Below are 23,427 nucleotides of genomic sequence, written 5' to 3'. Positions count from 1 at the left end.
GCCACAGGAAACTAATACAGGGACCAAGGGTCTGCACTGGGCAGTTCAGTGAAATGGTGGAGCCTCATGCACTGGCCACATCTGCCCTCAGGGGCTTCCACTCAGAGGTGGAAGGACTTCTGAGAATTTGGGTGTCAGACACAGGGGGTTAAAATATAGTCCTTGTAGCTAAAAAAGAAAAAAACAACATTGTCTGCTGTGAATGTGTATTTATGGTGTTGTGTTTTATGTGTTTGTCTTGGACTCCTGTGTGCACCATACCATTAATTTTCCTTCGATGTTTTGAAAAGAATGATTTCTGTGTTTCTCTCGGCTAAACATTACCAACAATGGTGCGTTCAACCCATCCAGCCAAGCACACTTCCTGAGCGTGTGGAATTTGACTCACTCACTGCCGTCCTGTCCTCAGTGCCCACCACCAGGGATGTGAACCACTCCTCAGAGTTTAACCACTCATTCTGCTGTTTATCACATGTCAGGATGCGTTTGGACACAAGGCATAGGAACCTGCTAGAAGCGGCTCCATAATGAAGCCCTTGACTCTTCCCCACAGAAGGAAGCAGGTGAAGAGCTGGTCTACGGGCAGGGATCAGAGCTCAGCCCCATCCACAGGGACCCTGGGTCCCTACCCTTCCTTTTAGCATGCTCAGGTGGCAGGTCCCTGGCTAGGCTCCCTGCACCCCAAGGTGGCTGCTATAAAGAGAGGGAGGGAAGGAGCTGGTGACGTGACTGTCTCGGACATACTTCATTGCAGATTAGAGATCATCATTTCACAATAAATACAAAATTATAACATATTAAGGAAAATTCAGGGAAATAATGCAGAGAATTATCGTGGATAGTATCATCTATATTATCCATAATGATAATAAAACAGAATTTTATAAATGACAGATGCAGAAATCACTCATCATTATCAAAATTACCTTGAGGAAAACCAACATGGTTTCTGGTCCAGGGTCCAGGGTGTCTTTTGTTAAGCAAGGCCCCACCCCCAAGACTCAGAGGTAGCTGCACGTCCAGGTGCAGCAGGTGGAAGGGCACGGGGCAACGTGGAAAACCAGCAGGGATGAGCCGGATTCACACTGTGCCAGCACCACTTGAAAAAGGAAATCTATAGGACTTTCGTATCCCCCTTACAAAAATCACAAATGCTACGAACTATTAAACCTTTAAACCAAATGTGATGTTTCAGAGGTCTGACACTAACAGGAACATTTTAATTAAAAAGTAGGAAGTAAAAAGTAGGTAGGAAGGCTTGTAAAATTCTCTGAAGTCAAAAAGATGTTTTAAACATGCAGGGACCCTTTGGGGGCAGAAAAAAAGGGATTTTTGCAATAGTAACCGCTCTGTTCCATTTTAATATTTTTGAATGTAGAGGCGTTTTTTAATCCCATTCCAGAGAAAGCAAGATTTATCGCTGATTATGTAGTGGTAACAAATGGCGAGGGAAGCGCTGTAAACACTGCTCCAGCCCGCATTTTGTTTTTTGGTGATATCTTTCCACCTCTGGTTGAAAATAGGAAAAAATTAAATATGATTGCAAGGGACTGCTTTATGCTTTTACTCAAGAGGGCTTGTGGTGGAGGGCAGGCCCTTAACAGACCCATTTTTCAAAGGGGGACGCCAGGGCACGTTCATTCTTCTAAGTATCCTCAGTGCTAAGCTCGCCATTAGGGTGTTTTTTTCAGTTCGGACCCAAATTAGCCAGCGTTGTTAAAGAGTTTCAGTTATTTGGCTAAGAAATGGCTCCCTTTAGAATGAACGCTCTTTCTTCAAACTTTCAGCGTCAGTTATCTTTTTAAAGCAACTTGACCTGGAAGCAGGCAACTAAAATTGTGGGGACTGTTAATGACAGTTTTATTGGGCATTACGGTTCACATTTTGAGGTCTGTATATAATTGATCTTTCTCCCCTACATGAGAAACACAGCAATAAGCTGGTTGCAGTGCCACATTATAGGTATAGAGAAATAATAATGATGTCACCTTGAGATTCAAAGATCGTGGAATAGTAATAGTCTCCTAGCTCATTTCTCCCAACTGTGATGACCTCTCCAATACTACATCTTAACAGTCTCAGCATTATTTTTGAATTATTCATGCTAGCCCTTTCCCTCACTACAAAATCAAGGAAAATGAATGCATCATGCTCTGTCAGCTCCACAGGTATTTTGGTTAAAAATATAAAATGTTATTTGGTATCACAAAAAAAAGGGAACCAGAGTACAAGCAGCATGCTTACCTTGAACAGAAGCACACACACAAACAAAACACACAGAAAAAATCATTTGTGAAGAAAAAGAGTGAGTCATATTCCCATCAATTCTGAATCAATTATTGGCTAGTCACGTTTGGGTTATCTGGAGGCCGAGATGTCTACGACTTTTACTTAAAAGTGCATAATAAGAGTAGATTCTAGGGAGGCATGGATTGGGAGTTTGGGATTTGCAGATGCAAACTATTATATAGAGAATGGATAAACAAGGTCCTACTGTAGGGCACAGGGAACTGTATTCAATATCCTGTGATAAACCATCATGGAAAAGAATATAAAGAAGAGTATCTATACCTATATTTATATCTGAGTCGCTTTGCTGGACAGCAGAAATTAACACAACATTGTAAATCAACTAGACTTCAATTTTTAAAAAAAGTGGATTCTATCTGCCGTCCATGCCCTTGTTACACTAATAACTAAGTAACATTAAGAAATTTGTCACTCTCTCAGCTGGCCAGTTTTAGCCAATGTTAAACTTAAAGCTTTTGCTTTTAAAATATCAAATCAGCATATATTTCTTATTTTAATTCAAATTATGTAGAGATAGCAGCTTGACAACTCTCCTAGTTTAGCCAGCCTAGAGAATACGGGAATGCTACAGTTTTATTCCAGTGATGGATCTCATAAAAAGCGCATGTGGGAATAAAATAAAATGCATGTAAATGTAAACCCAGGCAGGTACCCTGATCCATCTGTAGCTCTTGACCTTTAAGTTCATGATGAAAAACAAATGTCAAGCTTTCAGAAGACAGGAGGATCCCCGGCTTTGCTGGGTGGTGTTCACTGTCGCACAGACTGTGTTAATTTAGTATGGCATCAATAACCTTGAAATCAGGATCTTGCAAGAAAAACCCAGGTTTATGTTTATTCAGAAACCAAAGAAAAAAGGCAACTTTATTTAAAGGAGCCCTCCGTGGCGAGTGGGCGAGTGCCGCTCACCACTCCAAATTTTTGGAGCTGCTTGCTGGCTTCCATGGCAACAGATACTTAAGAGGATGAGGACCCAGAGATGTTCCTTAAAGGGTCTTAACATTTTCCATATAATTCTAATTATAGGTGTGATTTGCTCGTTGGGCTAAGTAGAAACACCTGGAGAAAAACCATGGTCAGTGACTCCCCTGCCTCAGCCTGCACTGCAGACCTGGGGATGAGACAAAGCCGTCTTTTGTGGGGCAACAGGAGCTAAGTTCTCATTAGCAAAATACATTTTTTTTCCTGATAAAGAAAGAACTAGAAATCATCCGTTCTCCTCACTGGACTCTAAACAAAAGGCATTCCGTACGATGAAACAGTGGCGGTTCTTCCGCACAGCAGGCTGTGCATGGCTCCTGCTGGTGAGAGAGCCTTCTGTCACCTCCTCCTACCTGCCCTGTGGTCAGGTGAGTCGTAGGCCTGGTGGAATTACACAGTATGTTCACAGCCGTCCCGGACTGAGATACCTTCGGTGTAGATTTCATGTTAAGTATGTTCCGTGGTATTCCAGTTCTCGAAGACTTCTTATTGGCAAAATAACTGGTATTTTGTCTTTTCCATTGCTATCAATTTCTCAGTCAAAAAAAAAAAAAAGAAAAAGAAAAGAAAAGCAAGATTACAGGTTTCCCTTCTCTCTCCTGGGAAGAACAGCCAGCCCATCCTGAGTTAGGGCTTCCCTGCCCAGGGAAAAGTTAAATGCTTCTCTCCATGTTTCAGGTGTTGTCTGAATTCAAGCCCCACTCAGCCTTTGGCTGGAAGAGCCCAGTAGTTGGGGTTCGGGGGTGGCGTGGCGGGCAGAGCCCTGCCCCAAGGAGAGATGAAAGGACTCTGCTTACCTGGGGCTGAATAAGGGGGAGTGGCTGGACCTCTGGCTCTTTTTGCTCTCTGGGGCCTGGGGAAGGAGATGATCTCAGAGATGGGTGGTGGAGATGGGCCCCTGCCCCTTGCAATGGCCTGGAGGTAAAATCAGGTTGTCCCAGTACCTTTGGATTTCAGATAAATGATACAGATAACATTGGGAGTATATTTATACTAAAAATCTTGTTGTTTATCTGAAATGCAAATTTACCTGGGCATCCGTGATTTTTATTTGCTAAATCTGGAAATGCTAGGAGGCCACAGCAGGAGCTGAGATGGGGTGGCTGCCTGGGGCCTGAGCCTGAGCACCTTGGCTCTGCCCTGGCTGGGAAAGTCCTCAGGTGAGCTGTCTCCCAAATTCTAGCCTTTCTCTACCCCAAGTGATCTGGCAAGCAAGTTCTAAGGGTCTTCTTCCCCTAGCTGTTCCATTTCTCAAGATCAGGGGCTCTCTGCTCCCTAGAAGGCTAAATCTCCATTCTGGGGTCTGGCAGAACAGAAAGGGCAGTGGCCTGATGGTCAGACCAGGCACACACCTGGGCTTTTTCCTGGAAACCTACAAAATCCAAGTCAACATGTTCATGTTCTCTGGGTCTTCCAGTCTTTACTTGCCCCAGAGGGGTCTGGACCAGCCCAGGGCTTTGAAAACAACACTCCACAGAGCCCCAGAAGCCCTCAAACCACTCTCTTCAATAACCAGCCCAGCGATGCCTGTGTCTGTTTATACGTTGGACTTCAAATTCTGTCTGAATACAGGGTTCTTCTGCTCCTGGGATTGTTGGATCCCACTGGACTAAGGGATTCCAAATACCCACCTGGTTCCTTCTACTTGCATTGATCTCAGTTCCTCACTGAAGAACACTTTGTTGCTCCCTCTAACTCCTTCATTAAACATTTATTAAGCATCAGCATATGCTAGGACACCCCAATGAATAAATCAAACAAAAATCTTTGCCCCTGTGGAGATTATCTTCAAGTGGGAATCAACTGTCAGAAAACACAGGTAATGACTAGGTCACTGGCGGAGTCCTTTAGGAGGTGAAACTGGCCACGAGGAAGAATCAGAGAAGGTTTAGGTGGATGGGTAGTTCAGGAAGAAGTGGATACAGAGGGGAATATGCAACTGAAAGCAGGGTGCCCAGGCAGAGCCTCCTTAGGAAGGTGGTATTTGAGCTGAGACTTGAAGGAGGTGAGAGCTAGCCAAGGTGCTGGAGGGAACAGCATTCAGACAGAGGGAACGGCCAGTGTTGGAGCAGGAGGGTAGAGGCAGGGCGTGGAAGGGGAAGGAGAGGAGTGGGGCGGGAGAGGGAGCACAGCGAGGGTTCTGAGCTCAAGAGCAACTGGCTGCCTTAAAGGTCCATTCTGGCTGCCGGGCTGGGAAACGGCTGCACGGAAAGAGGGAGGAAAGGAGGCCATGAGGCCGGTTCCCAGCGACCAGCAGCAGATGATGGCAGAGATGGCAGGAGACTTGGGCTGACCCTGGATGTACCTGAAGCTCCCACCAACAGGTGTCCTTGCCACACTAAATGAGAGGACTGGGGGAGGACGCCCAGATACCTTCCCTGCACTCCAGAGAGTAGTGCTGCCCTAGCCGAGTCCCGGAGCCAGAGTGCAATCCGAGGGCCCCAGGCCCCACGGAGTCTAAATGGAGCTAGCAAAGTATTTTCTATCCTCTTGCTTTTGTGATGATGGAATAGAAATATATGTGAAAAGTTGGGGTTTTTATGTGACTGAAAGTTGGCAACATGTCACTGACTGCATTTAAGGCTTACTGCACAGTCTGGAGGTCCTATTCATGGGCCAGCAAATGTTTGAATAAGTGAAAAAATAAAGACATCTATAGTTCATAAGTTAGCATGAACTTTTTCCATAAAACTTACTTTTCTTGCCTCATTTCAGTATAATCATGAGTTAAGTTGTATGACCAAGATTTTCACATAATTTGTCTTCTAGTACCATTAATGAAATGAAGAACCAAGAACTAAGTTGTATGACCAAATTTTCACATAATTTGTCTTCTAGTACCATTAATGAAATGAAGAACCAAGAACTAAGTTGTACTCAAGTGTATGAAATTCAAATGTATTTTTGTCAAAAATATAAACTGAATGTAAAAAATGAATTCGTTTTCATGATTTCAAAAATTATTTTGCTTCTAAAAATTCAAAATTAGCTATTAAAATTAAGAGGCAAAACATTTGAATTAAATTTAAAGCTAAAATTTTAATTTTCATTTTTGAAAGTTTAATTAGACATATGAAATATTTTGATAAAAATAAAACTATCTGTGGTTCTCCTGGGCATCGTCCATCCCGTTGTCAAAGTAGAGCCGTGTTCTTTCACATCACCGTAGGTTATACCTAGACATACATATATGCAAATTTGAGACTGTGAATTGTCTCATGTTGCCATCCATGCTCCTTAGCAACCAGATACCACTGTGATGAGTCCCATGCTCATCTGTAAGTAAGTCTGGAATCACAAATCAAACGTGAACACAAGTAAGAAAATGGACACTGGGTGGTACTGGGGAGTTGATGCTTCATTATGCTGGAATCTATCGCATTCCTGCTTGAAGAAGGATTTAGCAAGTTAACGCGTTGTCTTTGGTCTTATTGAAGCTCTCTGATGCTCGAATCCTGCCAACACTCAGCAGCAGTGTCTGTCTCCAGCATCGGCTGGGGCTTTCCTGCTTAAAGAAGGATTTAGCAAGTTAACGCGTTGTCTTTGGTCTTATTGAAGCTCTCTGATGCTCGAATCCTGCCAACACTCAGCAGCAGTGTCTGTCTCCAGCATCGGCTGGGGCTCCACCACATACCTCCCTGGCACTCAGACTACGACTAGGACAGATAGTGTGGGGATCTTGGGGTCTAAATGGTATCAGACGTGAGCGAATGTTTGTGGAGGTGGCGGTCCTACCCAACCAGATCGAAGCCCTGGATCACACATGTTCTTGAGAAAGTGATGTGTATGTGTGTGTGCATGCTCACTTGTGTACATGCATGTTTAGCATGGGGACCCTCTAAGTAAGGAGCCCCCTGAAGTGTCCCTTTGGTCCAGGTCTGTAGGCAGCACCACTTGAAGAATAGACTTGCCATCACCTAAGATGGGGCAGCTGTGGATGAATTAGCTTGTTGGGGGGATGGGGGGGAGGAGGGTGTCAAGACCAGGAATTTGGGTTTGAAAATGTTGAGTTTGAGATGCCTTTTAATTACCCAGAGGAGAGTGTATAAGCAGCTATATGAATGAGTCTGGGTTTTGTGAGAGAGACAGAGACTGGCAGAGAGCTGGGCTGGACCAGTGAGCCATTGCATATGGATACTCTGTAATGCCCCATGACTGGACAGGACCAACCAGGGAGAGAGTATAGACACAGAAGAAAAAGGCCTGAATCCTGGGGCACGTGACATCTAGAGTTGGGGACAACACACAATAGGATGTTCATCATTAAAAATAAAACAGAAATAACAAGCGTTGGTGAGGGTGTGGAGAAGTTGGAACCCGTATGCACTGTCGGTATGAATGTACAATGGTGCAGCCGCTATGGAAAATAGTATGGTGGTTGCTCAAAAAATTAAAGATAGAATTACCATAAGATGAAGCAATTCCACTTCTGAGTATGCACCCAGTAAGACTAAAAGCAGTGACTCAAAGAGAGATTTCTACACCCAAGTTCATAGCAGTACTATTCACAAGAGCCAAAAAGTGGAAACAACACAATGTCTGTCTGCAGACGAATGAAAAAACAAACTGTGGCAAATGCATCCAATGGAATATTATTCCGCCTTAAACAGGAAGGAACTTCTGACACAGGCTACAACATGGATGAACCTCAAGGACATTACTCTAAGTGAAATGCCAGTTACAAGAGGACAAACATCGTACGTTTCTACTCAAATGAGAAAGTTCACATTATGCCACTTTGCCTTTATGAAAAAGACCTGCACCAGTACCTATTTTTGCTTTCCTAAAGAATTCCAAAGAAAATTTTCACTTTTATGAAAAAAGGCGAAAAGTGGAAACAGCATTCACCATTTATTTTTGCAGCAGCTGTTGTAAAGGCAGCTCACCTCAGGCAGGGAGAGGGGGTCCCCACCAAGCTCCTTCCTGGGGACCACACTCAGCATCTCAACATCAAGGCGCCAGAGCTTTGGACTGTGTTTGTGAGCATCTGTGCTTTACCTCCATTTATTCTGTGCATCCCTTAGCAAAATGTGTCCTAAGGTCATTGCTTCTTCGCTTAACATCATTTCGGTTTCTGACAGCTTTTATAGGAAGGCTCTGCTTTCAGATAGCGGGGGAAACCTGTACTTAAGTTAGTGAAATTCATAGAGACAGAAAGCAGAATGGTGGTTGAGGGGCTGGGGGAGGGTGGATGGGGAGTTTCTGTTAAATTGGAACAGAGTTTTTGTTTTGCAAGATGGAAAGAGTTCTGAAGATGGAAGGCAGAGGCAGGTGCACAATAATGTACACTAATTAACACCACCGAACTGGACACTTAAACATGGTTAAAATGGTAAATTTATGTCATGTATATTTTACCAAAATTTTAAAAATTAAAAACAGAAAGAAAGAGAGTTTGTTTAAGAAGAGTTGGGGACAAGATGAGGGACCATTAACAGAGACAGAGGAGGGACCAGTGATGCCCCTTCGGCCCAGTTCCCAGGTCTGTGGTACGGTGGTGGTCTGTCCGGCTCAGAGCATCCCATGGTGTAGCAGGCCGTGGGGTCTCACGTATCTGTGGGACGCAATGATGTTTCCATCCTACTGTTCCAAGCTGGTCTCACTTACTGCTGGTCACTGTCTTTCCTTAGGTTGCTTCCACACTGGGACCTAGGTAACTGTCCCTTGCACCAGCAACTTCCTCCTCAGCCAATGGACTTTGCACACCTCACCTGTCTTCCTTCCTTTACCTCACTCCCTTGTTATTTCAACTCTTGTGTCCAAATAATCCTAAACCTCACTTTCTTGTACCACCCTCACGTTTCAGATCTGCCATCAGCTCCTTGCCAGACAGATGCTAGATGACTTTTCCAAAATGAATGACGAAGGAACGGATGATGGATCCAGATAATGAACCAGGGAGGGTCTTCTTGCTCCTTGCTCCTCTCAGGTCCGCTTTCACCATCACCTGCCCACAGTGGGTGCTCCGTTTGTAGAAGAAAGAGAAGAAGGAAGAACAGAAGGACGTGGGAGACGAGGGGACAAGAGTGCTGGTCGAGAGATGCTCTCATTCCGAAACAAGAAGAGGCGCAGCCAGCATTTCTTAAGAGGTTAATACTCCACACATTGCGATACTGAACAGTAGCTTTTAACGTAAGACCAAGAAAACGCGTGCCTTCCTACACTGTTCAGGGAGTGTCAGTGACTACACTTGTGGCATCTGTATACCTACGGGGACCTCTCTAAGAAATAGCCCAAGAACTGAGTTTCCATACGGGGGCTCAGGTTATGTGGTCTGAGTGATTGGTGATGGAGGAGTGAGTTAACAAAGCCAACACATTTGTTTAAATACCAGCGTGTGATGGTTAATATTATATTTCCACTTGCCTGGGCCGCAGGGCGCCCAGATGTTTCGTTAAATATTACTCTGGGTGTGTGTGTGAAGGTGTTACTGGATGAGATTAGCATTTGAATCACTAGATTGAGTAAAGCAGATGGCCCTTCCCATCGAGGGTGGGACTTATCCAAACTATGGAAGGTCTGAATAGAACAAAAGGCTGAGGAAGAGAGAATTCCTCTCTCTGCCTGACCGTCTTCCAGCTGTGATCTTGGTCTTCTGCCTTCGGACTCAGACTCAGGCTGGAACTACACACCATGGGCTCTCTGGGGTCTCCAGGCTGCTGACTGCACAGCTCGGGATTTCTCAGCCTCTAAAGTCTCATGAGGCAATTTTACACACACACACACACACACACACACACACACACACACACACACACACATGGCGTAATTGTAACTGGTGGGGGTCTTGTGTTGTTGTTGTGGTTAAGCATTAATTTCCCAGTTATCATAACGTCCGAGCTCTACATGGTCACTGCCCAGGGACTTTTATCGTCATGGTCAAGGTGGTGTCAGGCTGGCAGAGCAAAACCATTGCTATTTGACTTTCAACTGTGAAATTTTGCAGTAATATTATGAGTTGTTCCCCTTAACAATTGTCTGGCTTACAGACTCCTGGGAAGGTGAGAATGATTTAGAGTTTATGGGGAGCAGTGTAGTTTCATCATAAAAACAGTGCTGCTGTGAAGGCCAGGGGGGCGCTGACAGCTTGTGTTCTCTTTTCCCATTCTGATTTTCCTTATTTTCAGCCTGACATCTTTTTTTTTTTTTAATAGATTTGCTTTGAGTTTTTGCACATCTACAAGATCCATGTGAAAACTTGATGGTTGGAGAGTGGAAATGATTTTATGATTGGGAAAGATTGCCCACGGATTTTTTTGAAAGCAGTGGTTTCTGATTCTGCATTCAGAAAGAGCTGCAGTCTTCATATTAATAAGCTTGAAGAGAAATAGATGAAGTCAAAACATAGGATGCAGAGGTGGAGAGTCTGTTTCTGTGACACTGTCAGCGGCTTAGAGAGGTCTTCCTAAGGATTCCTCTCTTAAATGGCAGCTTTAATCTGTATTGGCGTTATGGGCAGTGGAGTGATAGCAGAGACCAGTTCCAATAAAAAAAAATCCCCCCATTGCATGATGGAACTGTCAGTTTCAGATGGAGGGTTGATTTCATAATAAAAGTTTTTAACATGAGAATAAATTAGGGCCAATAATCACTGTATTACTACAGCTATTGTATACATATTTTCCCCACAGATTTGATAAGAAAAACATCTTTTTAAAACACTAGCTATGGGACTTCCCTGGTAGCTCAGTGGTTAAGAATCCGCCCGCCAATTCAGGGCACACGGGTTCAAGCCCCAGTCCGGGAAGATCCCACATGCCGTGGAGCAACTAAGCCCGTGTGCCACAACTACTGAGCCTGCGCTCTAGAACCCGCGAGCCACAACTACTGAGCCTGTGTGCTGCAACTAGTGAAGCCCATGTGCTTAGAGCCCATGCTCTGCAACAAGAGAAGCCACTGCAATGAGAAGCACATGCACCGCGATGAAGAGTAGCCCCCGCTCGCCGCAACTAGAGAAAGCCCGTGCGCAGCAGTGAAGACCCAACGCAGCCAAAAAAAAAAAAAAAAAAAAGTTAAAAATAAATAAATAAATAAGTAAAACCCTAGCTATTCTTTGAGGTCTTTCCCTGGAAGGTTGTCCTTGCTCATTGGAATGAACTGGATGTTGTCCCTGTCCCCTGGGTTTTGGAGAGCCAGTCCTGTCCTACGTGGGATATAAGCCAGAAACCCTAGACTTACCTCCCACCTCCTCCTCTGTCTCAAGAGCCTCCGCTGGCTCCCCAGCCCACCCCCACCCTGACCATTACATTGCATCCAGCGCTTGCTTGACCCCCTGATCCCTGCCTACACCCCTCGCCCCCATCTCCACTTCCATTCGGGATGGATTTTCCCCTCTCCATGCCTCCCTGATCCCAGCCCAGTTCCCTCTTTGCTCCATTTTGAGTCCTGTCTCCATCAGGAAACCTTCTGAGACCATCTCAACCCATGGAGTCTAGTTCTCTGTTCTTCAGTAGAATCATGGGCTCATGGGTTCATTTGTTCATTTGTTGGTTTGCCCATCAGATGTTTATTAAGCCCCTTAGGAATCAGGCACTATTCTTGGTGCCAAGGACACATGGGTGAACAAGTTACAGCCTTGCACTTTCAGAAGACACAGCCCGGGTGGGAGTGGGGAGGGAGACACACCGTCATGACAGTGAGTTGTCTTGCTTTGGGGTTTGGCTGGAGCCCTGAGTCCTCTGTGGATGCTTGGGAGGTAAACTTGCCGAGGACATCTAAGGCAAGGTTGGGCAGGGCCTGGAATCTTGGCGGCACTGAGGTTTTATCAGGTTGACCTTGTGCACGTGTACCAGGGCTGTGAAAGGGAAACTGGTGGCAGAGACCAGGTAGAGCCTCCTGTAGTCATCCAGGTATGAGACGGTCCAGATTTAGATGAAGGCCCTGGTGATGGGGCTGGAGAAAAGGACAGCCTTAATACTCCTTATATTTATTCAGAAAGAAACCACAGCTGGTATCAGAACAGAAGTGGATTTCTATTACAGTTTGTATTTTCAATTTTGTCTAAAAATAAAAATGACTATTATCCATCTATTTGTTCGTTTATGTAATCAATTAATTAACTCTTACTATTTATTGCCGCCTGGTATGTGCCTAGGCTAGTGAGACCCAAATATGAAAAAGACAAGTCCTGATCCCAGCAAGTTTATGTCTAGTTGCAGAAATAATCACATTGCAATTCGATGTCTGCAAAGAGAAGCTTGCGTCACATGCCAAGGCCCATGCAGCATGGGGTGGGGAGGCTTCTGGTGACACTTCACAAAGACCTGGCACTCCAGAGGAAGGGCAGTTTTGGTGAGATGCAAAAGAGACCACTGGATAACCAGGCCTGGAGTCAGGACAGAGGAGAAAACTGGCTCTTGAAGTTCTTATGAGAAAAATCGATGATTGATATGAAAGCATTTTTGTCTAATTTATTAATTTTATTTGTTAATTTTTTGGCTGCATCAGGTCTTTGTTGCTGTGCGTGGGCTTTCTCTAGTTGCAGAGAGCGGGGTCCACGCTTCCTTGTGGTGCGCGTGCTTCTCATTGCGGTGGCTTCTTTTGTTGCAGAGCACGGGTTCTAGGTATGCGGGCTTCAGTAGTTGTGGCACACGGGCTCAGTAGTTGTAGCTCACCAGCTCTAGAATTCAGGCTCAGTAGTTGTGGTGCACGGGCTTAGTTGTTCCGCGGCATGTGGGATCTTCCCAGACTAGGGCTTGAACCTGTGTCCCCTGCATTGGCAGGTGGATTCTTAACCTCTGCACCACCAGGGAAGCCCCATGAAAGCATTTTGAACAGCTATAACTGTGTCATCCTTCCCCAGGGAAGCCAGTAACTGAAGCCCCTGGCGCGGTGAGGGGGATATTGTGGTAGCACTTCCACTCACACTATCACATTCAGTGGCAAACCTTCAGTGAGTCAGGTATTATTATCTCCATTTTACAGACAGTAAGACTGAGGCTTTGTGCAGGTAAGGAACTGGGAGAAGGCAGCAGAGCCAGGAAACACAGGAACTAGGATGAATGCCCGGGTCTCCAGATTCCTCGCTGGAGCACATCCTGGGGAATGATGCTGCCACTTTCGTCTTCTCATGCCACCAAAACAAACTAAGGAATTTAATTATTTAAAGGTTATTTTTGGCTCCTTAATAAACACAAGTGGAAGCCTCTGTTGGCAGAACTGGGCTCAAAGGAAACTGCAGTTCATCAGTTAGAATCACTGGACAAAGAATTCAGGGACAGCGTGAAAACACTGGGTGTAACCATTGACCCTGGGTGGGGAGGGAAGGAACTCCCTCCAAGTGCCCACTTTTTCTTCTGTGCACCATGATGTCATCTGTCAAAATCCTTTACAGTTTCTCACTCGGTCTTCTAACGCTGAGCATCTGTGCTTTGTTTTTCACAGCAACACCAGTATCAGAGAACAATTCAGGACGTCCACTTACTGGTACCATTTTTGAAGTATTTTCTGTTACTGATCATCTTCGAGGTAGAACGACGTAAGTGCACACGTGGACCTTTTCGTGATAAGCTTCAGAACCAGAACTGGCCTTTTGATCAATGCTTTCTGGTAGTCATCTTTAAGGAGGTAATTTTTCAAACTTGAGAGAGAGAGAGAAATAGGTTTCTAATTTTTCAGGTAGCTAATGAGGAAAATAGATAATTTAATAAATATATTTTGGTCCATATTAAACATATCTACTTGGTTCTGGTATTAAATCAACCGTCCTTTGATTGGTAGTGGAGGTGTTTTCGTTTGGAGGATTGGATTTTTTTCTGAATTCTACTTATTATACTAAATTGAATACCATACTATGAAATCCATTCCAACTTTTATGGATGTCCCTGCCCCCTCCAGGGGCTTCTTTAGGCCTTTGGTTTATTGGGGAAGAGTCATTTATTCCCTGCAACGATGCCTACGGTGCTGGCACATTACAGCAAAGAAAATAAGCCACAAAATTCAAGTTCCTATTGCGGAATAGTATCAACTTACATGATTTTCTTAAAATAATGAAAAAATGTTAGCCTATGACATCCTAGGGAAGGCTAGAAGATTTTTGCGTATCTAATCAAAATGTTACCATCCCAGCAACATATTTGTAGTATGACCTTTGTCAGCTGCCTCATAGGGAAGAAATCCTTTCAAAAAGGCAAAAGTTTCCAGCGAAGCATCACAGGCGGGAAGAAATCCTCCAAAAGAAACTGCATTTTCAACAAAAGAGCCTCAAACAGCCGAGGCTGCACTCAGGAGATCACCAGGACCCTCCTGCCATTGTCTTAAACTGTGAAAGTTTGACTCCTTTTGGATTTTCGAACAATGCAAAAGAGATACTTTCATAAACAGTTTTGTAAATGACAGCATATCTAATTCCTTGGCTTTTGAACACTGAGTTGAGTATAACACAGGGGCCGACGGAGAATTTCTCCCGAAGCCATAAAGCAATCTAGAAGGTAAGTTGCCAAGCTGTTGACACAGGGAATGGAAATGGAAATTCTCCAGGAGTCTCCTAGACGCTCCTCCTCCGCTCTGCTGGCCTGATGCTTGCTGATTGGTGCCGTATATCTCGATGTTAGTATCCCATTTCAGAAATGTTCTGACATTATCTATTTGGAAGTTTGAAAAATAGGATAAAACCCTCAATGCATTTGAGCACACATTTCAACACAGCAATCACAGTACCCATCTCCGCTGATGCAAGATGCAGGCTTGAACCCAATTCTGATAGCGGCATTTCCAAGTCGACGCGAAGCTGAAAATCCTTTTGTGGCTAACAAGGTTAGAAGAGCCTGGCTCCTGCCTTCCTGAGCATCATGCCACCCCTGTCCTCAGCCCTCCCTGGTGCTCAGCAGGCAGGGGGCTTGGGCTGTAGAATATGTATGAAGGAACAGATAATCAGGAAAGATGAGCTGGGAGAAAAGTTTTAGATAGCAGAACTGAAAGAAAATGAAACAATGAGGATCTGAAAAATGCAATGTAGTAGAGGTTTATCCATTAAAAATGATTGCACGTCTCTGAAAGAGAGCAGAAATAAAATGGCTGGAATTTGTTTACTTCTTGAAAGATTCAGGCTCAATTCACAAATGGCAAAGCTCATTGAATCCAAAGTGGCCTTTCACATTACTATCATCTGGAGATTCCATTAATCTAGGAGCCCATTATACTTTGGAATTAGCCCATGGACTCCCTAGGATGGGGTGACAAAACAACTGCAAGACTAATGATTCCAAAATCTCATATTTAGACTTCTTCCAAATTTATTTTTATCATACAAGCATGGGTAGATGCCAAAGTGAACACTCAGTTACTACCTCTAGCTTGTTAATAATCAAGTTACATGTTTCCAATCATCGACATTCTCAAGTGCTACAAATAAAAATCAGATTTGTAAGATGTAGCCTATTCAGGGAAGTCATATTTGCTATTCCTTTCCCAGACCAAGAAAGACAAGTTTTTAATCAGCAGTCAACTCTGCAGTCTTTGGAGTTGGTTTAAACTAAGTCAGCAACTCTGATTCTTTTATTTGAAGAACAAATAGCAGGATAAAATTCCAAAGCCCTAGAAATATACCATCATAACTTGCCACCAAAAGATTTTAAATTCCTCAATTCAAAAATGCTAAGAGAGTCTTTTCTCTCTCTCCTTCACTCTCTCCCTCCCTCCCTCCCTCCCTCCTCTCTCTCCCCTCTTTCCTTTTTTCTCCTGCCCCCCGCCCCCATCCTATATTCTTAGGAATTGGGAATATCCTTAGGAATATTGATCTTTGGGAATCAATTACTCGGTGCAAAGCCCTAGCTCTGCCATTTCATAGCTGAGTGGTTTTGGACAAGTAACTTGACCTCTTTAAGCCTCACTTTCCTCACTATAAAATGGATGTAATGATACTCGTCTCACAAGTTTATGAATTCTTAAAAGGATAACACATGTAAGAATAGGTAGCACAGTATCTGCGGGACCCTTGCAATGCTCAAGGCTCTTGGTTACAAATGACAGAAATGCAACGCAAACTTGTTTATTCAAACAAAAGAATTCATTGTCACACAGAAATGAGAAGTCCAAGGGTGTCTACCTTCAGATCTGGCTGGATCCTGGGGTTCAACGGTGTGGTCTGGGCCATTTCTCTTTATCTCAATAGGATCCCTTCCTAGCAAAGATGGCCACAATGGCACCAGAGCCCCAGGATCCGTGCTTGGTTCCCCGGCAGGAAATAACTGAACATCTACCCAGGCAAGAACCTGAGTGGTCCAGCAGGATGCCTGATGGGAGATTTGCCACATACAATGGAGACAGTAGAGCTTGAAGGAGAAAGCCAGAAATGGCCCCCCATGGAGCTCGGCGAATGCTGTTCTCATTCTTGTACTCTGCTTCTGCAAGTCAAAGACACAGTAAACCAGGGTGTAAACAATTCTAACGCTCATTGCTGTGTGACCTTGGCAAACTACTCAACCGCTCTGTTTCTTATTTACAAGACTGTGATAATGATATTATCCACCTTATATGGTTATTGTGAGAATTTAAATTCTTTCTGAAAAGGTGATGAACATCAAGTACCCAGCCCAGGGAGTGCTACTTAAGCCATCAATAATATTCAGCTATTATTATTGTTCTATTAATTTCTATGAGTCCTATCTTTCTAGGGCTTGAGTAATTTAATGAATCCAATAAAGTGTTAATGAAGATTAATCCCTAAAACAAAGAATTGAGGCACAATTTGCAGTGCTTTGCTTGGCCTTGTGGGGTGGGTGGCGTCCAACTCTGGGAGAGCATCCTGGGCTGGTACCAAGTGGCCTCCCCTGTACAGCCTCGTGAAACAGGTCCCCTTGTCCACAGACTTTGTAGAAGGCAACACTGCACACAGTCCCATCCCTCTGGGCACTTATTTAGTGGCAGAGGCCACCTCTACTGCCAAGGAGGCGTTGGGGCTGCAGGAAGCCCTGCCCCTCTCCCACTCGTCCCCCTCCGACCCACAGGCATAGCTAGTGATGAACAGCTGTGAAGACTGAAGAGACAGCACGTAAGTGTGACACGCAGGGCCCTGGGGCCCGGCACACAGTGGGTGGCCCATCCCTGTGAACAGGCAGGGTACAAGCTTGGTGCCTTCCTACCTCATGGCAATTCTGCCCTTATCACATCTGTTCTCCTGACCACCCAGGTGCACGTACCCCCTGGGATGTTACCACATTCCCCCAGCCACCGTGATTGGTCCAGAGTTTGTCATAATTACCTGTGTTGGGCCAATCAGAGCTCTTCCCTGGGATATTTTTTCCCAGGGGAAGCTGGGAGAGAGAATTTGTTTCGTCTCTGGGGAAGCAGAGCTGAAAGGATGTAATGCTGAGTCATGGGTAGAGACATGGGTCATGCCTGGAGCTGAAGAAGAGGGGAGAGCTGGCCTCGTCTCTGCTGTCCTGGAGCCCTCCTTCCTCCAATTGTCTGAGCTGGACCGGCTGACCTCCTCATAAAAGCCTTTTGGGCTTGGCTTCCCCATTTGCATCAGAAAGAGCCTGGACAACTGGCAAAGGCCTCTCCCTGGGGAGTGACCCGCTCCAGCTTCACAGCTCCCCTCCCTCCCGCACCAGGAATGAGAACCCTGTCTATTCCTGTCCAGCACCCTCTTGGACCAAGGAGGGCTTCATGTCCAGTGGCTGTTGGTGAGACAGATGGAGGGACCACTGTCAGGACCTCACTCTCTGTCATTCCCGACTCTGCAGATTAAGCCTGGTCATCTCATGCTAACAGATAAAGGGACAATGGGACAGACAGCCGCCTGCACCATCCTCGCCACACGAATTTTGCCACTCACGTGGTTAAGACACTTGCCATTTTTGCCTTGCGTTCCTTTAAATCAATAGCTCAGCGCACGGGGGCTAAGCTGATGAAGGTCCCCTCGGGGGGGACACGCCGCCCCCCTCCTTTTTCAGGTTAGTATTTTGGAGGCTGAGACAGAACACCCGGTATGGCTGTTTTTCCTGTCTGAATTCTCATCTGTAGTTTCCCAGGCAGACGTGAACGAGGCCAAATCACAGCCTCAGTCTCAAAATCCCCACGTCTTTTGCTTTAATTTCCAAGTCACAAAAACCCAGGCACATCTGGCTCATCCCAGAAGGACAGAGGTGGGGGGAGACCCGCTTCCTCCTGGTGGCCCAGGTGCACACTCGCCAGCACTTCACACCACTTAAAAGATTCTGCCCAAACTGCCAACAATGTGTTACAAACAAAGCCCTTCCCGAAAATGGATCAAAAACACTTCGTAATGAGTGAAGGAGCCAGTTTCAAAAGGGCCAACATCTAAGAAAATCCCGGGCCCTGAGTGACCCGCACTCAGATGGCCCAACATGGGGTGGGAAAACTCCCCCCCAAAGTGTTTCCATTTGCAGAAGTAGGTTCTCTAAGCAACCTTTCCAAATACATACACATCGGCAGGGCTGGCTTGTATTCACTCATTTGTATATACTACGTCCATTTCCTGGATATTTAATCATCCAAAGTTGCCACATTTGGGAAGGAAGAGGGTATATAAGATTCGGGATGGTCTTTGTGCAACAATTACTGGACAACTGGATCCAAATTCCACAAAAATCAGTGGTCCTTTCCCTGCGGGGCGCGGGGTGGGCGGGCAATGAAAACCCTGCCATTCACTCCCTTTCAGACCTTTCCTTACAGCAGCAGCAGGTACCCTGGCTGTTCAACAAGCCTGCTCCACGTGGGGACACCCACAGCCCAGGGCCAGGCACACAGGGGACCCTGCTGCAGGGAGGGGCCTTGCTGTGCACCCCCTGACTGCCCCAGCCACCGTTCCAGACTGCAAACCCTGTTTCCTTGTCTGTCTACACCACTCAATTGTGAGTGCCCTGGGGGCTGCAGCAAGTCCCATTAGACGCAGCATCTCCAGCCCTGCAGCAAGCACACCAGCTAAACTAGGTCTCAGGAAAAGTCTTGAATGAAGGTCTTCAGACTGCCTCTGGAAGAGCCCTCCCCGACCCAAGGTGAGCCTGAAGGGTGCCAGATATCAACAGAAGCACCCGGGGTTCCTGGGCAGAAAGGCTTCCTGCCTCTTTGTAGGAATGCAAGAGCTAAGCGAGCACAACCTTCCAGGCGAGGCTGCAGCACCCTGCCTTCCCCACCCCCACACACCCGATGCCCCACACGAGGGTGGAGCCCAAAGCTCCCACCCCGCCGCCCTCAGCTTCTCTCACCCACTCTTAGAAGACCTCCCTGCGCTGCAGCCACATCACAATGGCTCCAGCTATACTGGGCACTAGTGCAGAGCAGAGTGTAATCAGAGACAACCAGAGCCCACCCCGGGTCCTGAGGGTCCCCTTTTCCCTCTACCAGGATGCTCTGCGCCCCTGTCCTCGCACGCTGGCTGCGCCACCCAGGTCCAGGGCGCTGACTCTGGCCAGCTCTTGGCTCCAACCTTTACAGGAACACTGGGGCTGAGAAAATCAATTGTGTTAATAGGCGAAGCGCTCCACTGGAGATGCTACCCTAAAAGAAAACCCTATGTAAAACCCTTAAAGTGGCAAGCTCTGTAGTCTTTCTTTTGTTACAAGACTCACGCTTTTGTCCGGAGTTTGGGGCTTTCAAACCACACAAGGTTTTATGTGATTGTTATACAATCCCTTCTTTTCCCAAAGGCAGGATAGTAAGGATTAAGTTTGACTACTGAAGACAGCTTTGTTGTAAACGGTCTCTAATGTCACAAAAGTAGCTTGGAAAGAGAGGCTTATTAAACAACTTTCTTGGGTTGCAAATCATTGGAAGCAATCACATGTCGTGTTCATTTGTTTAACCTGAAAGGTATCCATTTGTATGTTTAAAGAAATAATGCAAATGAACACAGTTCCCAGTACCCACAAGACAGCTGGCTTATCTTAAAGGACATCCGGGGAGGCCCGTGAAGAAATCAGAGTGAAGTCGAGCACAGGCTCCTGGGGGTTTTCCACCTCTTTTGTAAAAAGTCACTCATGGGAACCTGTGTCGGGAGGGGAGTGGGTGTGATTTATTAATCTGAGGATGGAAAACCCCAAAGGAGCTTCATCCATCTAGTGCAATGCTGTCATCCTACAAACACAGAGCTCAGGTGCACTGCACAGTGAGACCGCGTCCCATGTCTCCTGGCCCCGTGTTCTTTACACACCAGGATAGCCCCCTGATTGGGAGCCATCCTTGTGTTGCTTAACCAACAGGAAGTGCACGTAGCTGAGGATCAGGTGCTATGGGACGAGGGAATGAGGCATAGGGCATAGCTTTTGAGAAAATGTTTTGATTTCTGAAAATTATCATCAAGAAGGAAAGAACTTCCCATCAAGTGCAGGGAATGCAGACTTTAGTTCTGCTCACGGGGGAGTTCGAGATACCACACGCTGGAGTCTTAGTCTTTGGCTGGGCAGGGGCGGTGGCCTTTCCTCTGTCCCCGTTGTGGCCCCAAGACCCCCACTTGTCTCCTCTCCCTGGAGCCCCTGTGAAGGCAGCTGCAGCGTCTCTCAGCCTCCCCAGCAGGGAGTCCTGTTGAGCAGAGCCAGGTGCGCGCGTCTCCCCAGGGAGTCCTGTTGAGCAGAGCCAGGTGCGCGCGTCTCCCCTGGGTGCTGCACTCTCCCCTCTCTCTCACCCATCTTTCCCAACGCCACATAATCCACCTAACCAGTCACCAAGATGGTCTTTCTTTCCTGGGGTGGGAATCAGAGATGCTAACAATAACTTAGGAATTCACATTAAAATACTAGTCAGATAAAAGGAAAAGTAGGATTTAGGTATTAATTGTAAAACTACATCACAGTACACTTGTCAGGGTATCAGTAAGCATCTTGATTCAATGTTTGCGTTATTTTCTCTTTTCAGTTCTGTTGGGATCCCAGTTCTGATTGGGTCCTGGTAGTAACAGATTATAAGAGGACAGGTGTATTCTTGTCATTAACGTTTACTATCCACATGTACATGCCCTACATAGAGTGGATTACTAGAAAGATCCTTCAGAGATGATGATTTTGAGGATTAGAGAAGTTGAATACACGTCCTAAAGTTTCACAGTGAGCTAATAGAAAAGACCAGAACAAACAGCAAAGGTGCTTCACTTCGCCTGCCATGCATCTTAACTTAAATGCTTATGGCTGTCTGGAGCAGTGTTGAGGAGGATTCTGAGGCTGTGTCCAGGCTAACTGGAGAAAAAGTGCATTAATTTGATCACCACGCTGTACCCAGGGCCTAGTTCTTTTCCATGAGCAGCCGTTCAAACACGTCTCAGCCGAGGTGTGGCCTGGGGGCTGGGGGCCTTGGGGGGATCCACGATGTGGCCCACATAAAGTCACCAGGGCTCTTCACAAAGCAAACACTGCTGAGGTCCTCTGAGTGAACTTTCATTGACGACGTTGATGTGTTGGGAAAGGCAAGTCCCAACGGCTGATGTATGAATTTTGGCCGAACCCCAATAGAGGAGTCGTACATCCTGGAAGGCAAAGATTCTGCTCCCATTAAGACGATGGAACCTAGGAGGCCCATAGCATGGTGGCTCAGAACACGTGGGCCTGGGATTGCCAATGGGTGTGTGACCGCCCTGAAAGTTCAAGGGATGATTCCACCCGCCGGGGTCCTTAGTCCATCAGGTTGGATAGAATGCGTATCGTTTCCTAGAGCTGCTGTGGGAAGTACCACAACTGGTGGCTTGAAACAACAGACGTGTACTGGAGTTCACAGTTCTGGAGGCCGGAAGTCTGACATCAGCGTGTCCACGGGGCTATGTGCTCCACATGGAGGCTCTAGGGAAGAATGTGTCCCACGCCTCTCTTCCAGCTTCTGGTGGCCCCAGGTGTTCCTTCGCTTGCAGAAGGCTCACTCCCATTCTCCATCGGCACATGGAGTCTCCCCGTGGTCTCTGTCTTCTCGTGGTCTTCTGCTTGTAGGGACGTGAGTCATACTGGGTTAGGAGCCCACCCTAATGACCTTATTTTAACCCGTTGCCTCTGTAAAAAGACCCTATCTCCAAATAAGGTTACATTCAGAGTACTGGGGGCCTAGGATATCAGTGTATCTCTTTTGTGGGACACAATTCAACCCATAATAATGTCCACACAACACCAAGCAGTGCCAGGCACACGTGTGCTCACTGAACAGCCACTGAGACTGGGCGAGTCTAGGTCTTGGTGATCAGGCAGCATCTGAGGGGCCATGGATGGCGACAGACCCGTCACAAACACTAGAGGCTAACCCCAAGACCCTTTACTGTGTATAGCGTCCAGATGTTGTCCTACTGAGCTCTGCGTGGTCTCTGCCCTCCGGAAGCGGCCGCAGGGAGAGTAGCAGGCGGGAACCAGCAACAAGGTTCCTGGGTGCACCAGACGCCGAGCCTCCAGACCCGCCCTCTCCTCAACACCTGCCCTGGTACAGGGCAGAGGGCGCTCGCCAAGTGCTACGGTGCTGACGGTAAACAGAGGGACAGAGCCCGAGGGGCGTTGGCGGGAAGGGCGCGGCCCAGCTCGTGCGGGTAGGAAGGGCTTGCAAAGGAGCGCAGGGCCCTGGCGGCGGGGCCGGAGAGGGCCGGGCCGGGCCGGGGTCCTGCAGGAGCCGGGCCAGGCAGCGCCACACGTCCACCGAACCTGCGCAGAGCGGGGTCGACCCCCGCGCCGCCGCACTGGGCATGCTCCGACCTGGGCGAGCGCGCGCCAGCGGGGAGGCGGTGCCCATCCTCGGCCCCGCCCCACCAGCCTAGGCCCCGCCCCCGCGCGTCTGGCCCCGCGGCCCTCACGTACAGGTCCCTTCCCACTCTGGGCCCCGCCCCCGAACCTCGGTTCGGCCCCGCCTCTGCGCCTCCCGGCCGCACTTCCGCCACGTCCCGGTGCGTGTGGGCCCCGGGAGCCGTACGTCAGGCCCCGCCCACAAACCTCGGCCCCGCCCCCGCGCCACGGACTTGCCCGGACTTCACGCGCTTACTCAGCTCTGCGCGTCTGTGCGCTTGCAGCTCCTCTCGGTCGGCGGTTTGGGCAGCGCGGTGAGTGTCTGGGTTGCCTTCCTCCCGCCAAAGTTCGGGGCTCTCCCTGGGGAGAGCAGGCGTCTGGAGCCCTTGGGGCAGTCCAGCCCCCAGTGGTCTTCCGAGCGCTCCCCACCCCACCTTGCCATCGTGGGGGGGCCCGCTCTGACCACCCCCCCAGCTGACCCTTGTGGGTCGGT

The sequence above is a fragment of the Lipotes vexillifer genome, unplaced genomic scaffold (assembly GCF_000442215.2).
Source record: "Lipotes vexillifer unplaced genomic scaffold, Lipotes_vexillifer_v1.1 scaffold248, whole genome shotgun sequence".
In the NCBI taxonomy this organism is placed as follows: Eukaryota; Metazoa; Chordata; class Mammalia; order Artiodactyla; family Lipotidae; genus Lipotes; species Lipotes vexillifer.
The sequence above is the reverse complement of the archived record's forward strand: the minus strand, read 5'-3'. Positions refer to the sequence as shown.